At 42.4% G+C, this 6,704-nt stretch overlaps 1 protein-coding gene across 5 annotated transcripts in view; it reads left to right on the top strand.

The window, feature by feature from the left end:
- STON2 (stonin 2) overlaps positions 1-6,704 on the top strand; it is a 70,872-nt gene continuing 64,168 nt past the window's right edge. Inside the window, exon 1 of one of the 5 annotated variants that reach the window (XM_056491983.1) lies at positions 1-72. The gene's annotated coding sequence lies outside the window, so the exon portion shown is untranslated. The other 4 variants (XM_056491985.1, XM_056491987.1, XM_056491984.1 and 1 more) reach the window with 4 other exon arrangements.

The raw sequence follows: 6,704 nt of genomic DNA, 5'->3' as shown, positions 1-6,704 counted from the left end.
GCCCGATGGCGGCGGCGCGGGCGGGCCGGGCCGGGAGCGCGCCCACAGCGCCCGGGAGCAGCGCGCCCGCCGGTAGGTGCGCGGGGCCGTGCGCTGCCTTCAGAGCGCCGGGGAAGGGGGCCGCGGCTCGGGGCTGGCGGGCGGAGGACATCGCAAACTGGAACTCTAAAGCGAAGGCGGGTGGCCCTGCTGGCGGAGCTGGGGCTGCCGCCCGCCCCTCGCTGCCGGCGGAGCGGGGCCCCCTCGGCTGCGCGCCCCGACGGAGCCGAGGTTCCCCTCCGCGCTCCAGCCCTTTCCCCGCCGCGGTCGTGGCTCCGCTCGCAGGCGGACCATCCGTACCGCTGTGGAGCCGCTCCCCTCGGAGCTCGTTCCCCTCCGGGCCGTTCTCCGCGGAGGGGCTGGTGCCGGGCGGCCCAGCGCCCCGGGATGCGCGGCTGTGCCCGGGCGAGCGGCTCGGTGCCCTCCGGCTGCCCAAGGGTTAACGCGCATTAGCAGCAGCACAGGGAAGCTGCTCGTATCCACCTACCCCTCAGCTGCTCCGAGTAATTACTCACGGTTTGGGTTTTCTTCTTGCCTGGGTCCGCTGAATTGTGCTGCTTTTGGAGCGCTTGCCTGCGGTTCGGATAGTGCAAGGCAAACAAAAATCGCTCGCTCATCTTTCTGTTGTCGCGTTTGAATACGATATGTAAATTGTAGGTTTAAAATGCTCAAATTACATATTTCCATGCAAAGTGGATTTTTGTGTTGATATGCGATCAGCTTTTTCTCTTCTTTGTTTAGTTCATGTGTTAAACATTCTTTCTGTACTGCATCTCCATTTTTCTCTGGTGATTTTTGTTGTTTTGTGGATTCATTGCTTGTAATCAGCCTCAACTTTTCTGATTCTTTTTCCCATGCCTTAATCTTTTTGAGACTTCAGGTTTCCCGAGACACAAAAGTTTAAAAAACGCTTGATTGCTTGACTAGATCGGGTGATGCTTTGCAGCTCGTGGCTTCTCATACTTTTAGTTGTGCCTTTTGCTGGGAAATATCCTTAGGATAATATTGCAGTATTGGTCTGACGGTACTTTTAGTAAGGCAGAAATTTGGCAAACTTGGCATTTCTGTACTTGTCAATCAGATATGAATCATTCTTGTCTTCTGTGAAATGTGTATTTTGCAAACTTACTAGTCTGAGCAAGTAAATTTCAAACTACTGGTTGCTTGGAAAAATGATTGTGTTCGCTTTTGGCATGTGACTGATTTTGTTATTTCTTTTCTCTGCCAAGGTGAAAGAAACATACCTTGCATTACACAGACAAGTGAGATCTGGGCTTTGCCTTAATATTGTCCAAATAAATAGGTTTATTTTGATAAAGTTTGTGTTAGCCCCAAAAAGCTTGAAGAGAAATTTCCCACATCTCCGTGGGATGTGTTATGCGGGGTTATGCAACACATCAGACTTTACTAAATACTTAGTTTCCTGGTGGTTAGGTTGTCTCTTCTCCAAAAAATTTCAGATTCAGTTGATTATAATTTAAAGCAGTGTTTTCTATGAATTACTTTGTTATATCATACTTTTTTTCAGGTAAATCTTTGACCTTTCCTGTATATTATTAATGGCTTTTCATTATATTCCTATGATGCTTTAAAGAATAAAGTGAGTAACAGTAACTCCCTAGCAGATCTAACATACAGATTTCCTCATATGTAGGAATACAGCTGGCAACTTTAGTGATCTCTGCTCTTTTATAGTTTTGGCTTTTAAATTATTTTTAAAATATCAGTGTCGTCAGGAGCATGACCTTTAAACTTTCCAGTAAGAGAAAAGGGTCATATTTTTATTTCTCTCACATGATGCAGTGTATCTCAGTTCTGACTAGTTGTATGATCTTATAATTTGTGTCCTTCATTATCTTTAAGAACAGAAGAGCATACTTTGCTCTTTAGCTGCAAGCTTTCTTAACTTGAGTTCCTTGTATCCCTTACTCCCTCATAGTGGCATAATTAATATTCTGTGTGGTTGATTTAGATTACAACCCAAGGGAGGCAAGGTAAAAAGGTAACAGCTACATCTCAGTAGTGCCCAACTCCCCATGTCGAGTTTGTGCTGCCTTGCCAGCTATCTTGTTAAGAGCTAGCAGCTGGTGCAGTTCCCTGGTTGAGAAACCCAGACTGTGTGTGGGTTAAAACCATATTGTGAGTGGGCTAAATACATCATGTTCATGGAGTCTGTAATTTTCAGCTATCTCAAGTCTGGCATCAGCAAGTGAAGATGAGAAGTGGTATCTAAGGGTGTTACAAACCTCTCAAGGTGTTTTGCTCTGCAAGGCTTCTGTTGCCCCCAAAGCAGTGACTTTTCCAGTCAGTGAGACAGTTTCCAAGGTGGCATCAGCTATAAGGTCATGGCTTGTGGATTCTCCTGCTCTGACACTTGGCTCCTGGTAGTACCCTTTCTTCATGCAGCTTTTAACCCAGGTATTGCACTGAGGCTTTGTACAGTAAGCTAGCAGAATCAGTTTTGAATTGTTGAAGTCCTGTCATAGGCCGTCTTTGCAGCGCCATCAGCTTTCTCTTTGGAAGCTGGAAAACCAAAAAGATCATTAGGAACTAAGGTATAGAACTATAAGAATTCAAATGGTGATGGCAATCTTCTAACAGTCTTTGCAATCTAGAAGTTGTGTTTATCTAAGACAATCACTTAGACTCACTCTGCAGGTCAGCTAGGAGAAGACAACCTTCAAAAGGCAATTCTTGGCCAATTTGTCTGAACTATTAGCTGCATTACACACACACACAAAAAAAGGTACTCAACTGCAAAACCAGACTATTTTGTTCTCAGATGTGTTGGTGCTTTTCTTTGGAGTCTGTCATGACGGATGTTTTCTTACAGGACTGTGAATCCTGCTAATGGATGTAATAACTTCACAAGTGGTTAACCTCAAGGAAGGAATGCCTGTCTTTGTACGTGTCGGCTTTGAGCATGTGTTGTCTTCAAGACTGTAGCTGTAATTATGACCACAAGAATTTGAGTCCTAGGAAATTAGAAGCCTTACGACTCAGCTTGTACATTTGGAAACTTCAGGGATTAAATCTTTGCTCCTTGTAGGGAATGAAGGTTTACCAGGACCTTAAACAGGGCCAGAAATCCATCTACAGGTGTCTGGTAGATAAGGTAAGACTGTTTCCCAGGAAGGGATTATGTATCCCCTATGGACTTCTGCCATCAATTTTCACTGTCTTCTAAATATTCAAGTAAAGTGAATGATATGGAATGTCCTATTTTTTTCAAAACTGAAAGGGAGGTAAAATTGCAGAAATTGTGACTGAAAAAATTGAAAAGATGCAATCCTGTGGCAATATCATGAAGCACATATCAGTGTTCCAGATTTCTTGTCTTTTCTGAAAAAAATATGTGTGCAAATACATAAGTACACATTTAGAGCAGGAATTCACTTTTAAAATCAATGGCCTGATTACCTGCATTTCTGCAGTTCAGTTTGCATCTTGAAACACATAAACTGATTCTGTTTGGGATGAAACTGAGCAGAAGGAGGAGCTCATTTAATGCTCCAAGTTCTAATGCAAATTCAGTCTACAGGATCATTTTGGAGAAAATTATAAGTAAAAACCACAAAAAAAGCATTAATAGCATTAATAGCAGACATCAACGCTAGGGCAATATGTCCCCTAGATAAACATAGAAACAAATAGTGCTTTTTTAATAGGAAATAATCTAAAAGAAGAAGATTACTGGAATGTACAGCTTTCTTATACATCAGTTCTATAGAGGTACAGTTTCTGAAGGGAAACCATAAAATTAAAGAGCTTTTACTCTCATCAATCCCAAAAATCCTTCAATAGGTGCTGTTTTGACAGGAAGTATTTCCCATAATACTGAAAATATTTCTCAGCAGTGATATATTAAGGTTTGTCAGTCAGCCACAGTGAGATGTCTTGAAATGTGTGTAAGACTTCCTTGAGGTTTGCACTCTTAGGTGTGAAAAAGACATACAAGTTTGAGTTAGTCACCATACTCTCCTTGGAGAGGGATTCACCTCATTTGAAAACAGATCAGGCAAAGAACCCTGTGGAGGTGTTGTGTTCCTTCTGATGACTGTAGGCAGAGCATCAGGTGATTATCTCAGATGTCTGGAGGGGTGTCTGGAGTTAAGGGAGGTGTGATTCATCTTGCTTTGTTAAGGTAACTGAACTAAATGTCTCAGCAGGACTCCTCAGCTTGAAACAGAGGGCAGAACTGACCAGTGTGCTTCAGGATCCTACAGTGGTGCTCAGTAGTTCAACACTATGCTGATATTCAAAGAGCAGACAGTGTGCTTCAGAGCTGAGATTCAAAGTGGAGCTCCTGCTCCAAGAGCAGACCTGCCTGGTGAGCTAGAGAGAAAGGATGTATTTTTGCTGAGCTGTTTCTTAATTCATTATGCTCTTTTAGGCCAAGTTTTAGTTGGCATTTATAGACATGAATATTTATAGAAACCAGTTCTCTCTGTGGGCTCTTGGGTTTGCCAGCTGTGAAATGAAATGAAGGAATTATCTTCAATTTAATTTTGAAATAGGGGGTGGCTACACGATACAGTAATTTTGCTATCTGAATCAGGGGCCTCTGGTGAATAGAAGGTACTATTTTGCAGAACTTCATGGTGGTTTTGTGGTTGTGTGGGTGATGGAAATGCATGAAAAAGCCTCTACTAAGCATTTTTGAAGAGAAAAAGTATTACTAGCTGCAAAACTGAAACCAGAGCTGGTCAAGCTCCGCAGCACAAGGCCTGTTTATTTTCTAATAGGGCAGTTTCAATTGAATAGCTGTAAGGAAGAATTTGGCCTAGGAAGTTTAATGATTAGTTGCTGTTTAGTTGCCAGCTGCTCCTAATGACAGAAACTTGCCAACAGAAATTCTCCTTTCTCTCTGATCCTTGCTGGGTTGTTTCAAGTTCACCACAGTTCAAGTATTTACCTGGCTAAAGCTTATATTCTATATATAAAAATTATACATGCTAGAAACATCAGGTGCATGCTCCCAAATTTTTCCTCATTTATCCAGTACATAAGTTTAGCATGAGGAGTGAGATCTCAGGTCCATGGGTTACTTTTGGGGGCATTCACAACCAGAATCTCAAGTGGCACTGAAGAGGATAAAACAGATAGAATAAATTTGGCAGATTTGGGCTTTCCTCTCCTAAATAACACATCTCTGACCTCTGCAGTTTAATTGTCCCATATTTCTGAATGGAGGCAGCTACATTAGTTATATACTATATGTGGGCTCAGAGTTTGATACCAGCATTCAACTATTTTTTTTCCAAAAAAGTTTGCAGATTCTCCCTATATCCAGTCTAGGCTATTGATAACGAATGTGCTTGGAGCTGAGGCTGATTGAGGGTGGCCAGAGACCTTTGGGAGCTGCAGCTCCAAACAGCTACATTAGCTCTTCAGTGACACTGAAACAGGCAATAACTTTCAAGGAATAATCCTTTGTTTTCAGAAAATTTGTCTTTAAAAAAAAAAAAAAAAACAAACAAAAAAAACCCCACAATAATTCTTCCAATTCTGCTATTTTTCAGTAATTTCTAACATGCTTTTGTGTGTGTGTGAATTATGTGTCAAATTTACAGCTCTGGCAGAGTGAGTCTTGGTAACAGAGTGTCTCTGTCCCTTTGTGGGCCTGTGCCTTTATGAAGGAGGAAGTAAATACCTCAAATATTTTAAAATCTACTTGTCTGTATCCCAGTGCCAAAACTTGTCCACTGGGTATGGCAGCCCTTGCCAGAGGTTAGCTGGATTCAGCCTCCCCAGAGCTGCCAAGAGAGCAGTAACACTACATTAGCATTGCCATGAATATTTCCACCTATCATATTGCTGTGCTACTGAGACTCATTGTGGGCTGAGGAACAGAATAACCATGGTCACTTTTGGCTATGTAAGGCTGGGTGGGAGGTGGGGTGACCTGACTGCATTGCTTCCATTCCCAGAGCAGGTTCAGAAAGCAGCCATGCTGTCCAACACACTGCACTGCTGGGAGTGTTATCTAGGAGGGGCTGCACAGGCAGGATATTCAGATTCCAAACCTTTAATGAAGAAAGGCTTTGCTGGTATGGCCTGAGTGCCCAGCATCCATCCCCAGTGCTTTATGTTGTTTTGTTCAATGAAGTGAGTGAAGTTTCATAAAGTCCTTTTTTCTTTGTTTTCCTGACTACACTAGAGTTTTCAAGGCAACAGTAAACCTGTTATAAACTTGTGGTGGCTTGGATGGAAAGGAAATATTGGGGCTTCTTTGGTGGTTTTTGATCTTGTGTTTTTGTGGGGTTTTTTACACGGTTGCTCTACTAAAGCTCTTGCATAACACAGAAGAGGTCATGCATTAACCAGAAAGAAGAAAGTTACACAATATCTGACAGCACTCAGAAACGTAACATGAATTAAATTCTTGTCTAAAAATTTGGAATTCAGCATTACCCAAGCCCAGCTGAGAGCTGGAATATGTTCAGGACTTCAGTTCTCTTACCACGTGACTCTCCTCTTACTCTCTAAGTTTCCACATGCATAATGCAGAAGGAGAGCACAGTTCTAGCTACATAGAATGGCTAGTCACCTACTGCAGTTAAACTTTACATGATTTCCTCTTCATTAGGAGCTGTAGTGATAAGACAAGGAGCAGTGGATAAAAATTGAAATAGGGGGAATTTAGGTTAGACATTAGGAAGAAA

The sequence above is a fragment of the Oenanthe melanoleuca genome, chromosome 5 (genome assembly GCF_029582105.1).
Source record: "Oenanthe melanoleuca isolate GR-GAL-2019-014 chromosome 5, OMel1.0, whole genome shotgun sequence".
NCBI lineage: Eukaryota > Metazoa > Chordata > Aves > Passeriformes > Muscicapidae > Oenanthe > Oenanthe melanoleuca.
This window is presented reverse-complemented; position numbering and strand designations above follow the sequence as displayed.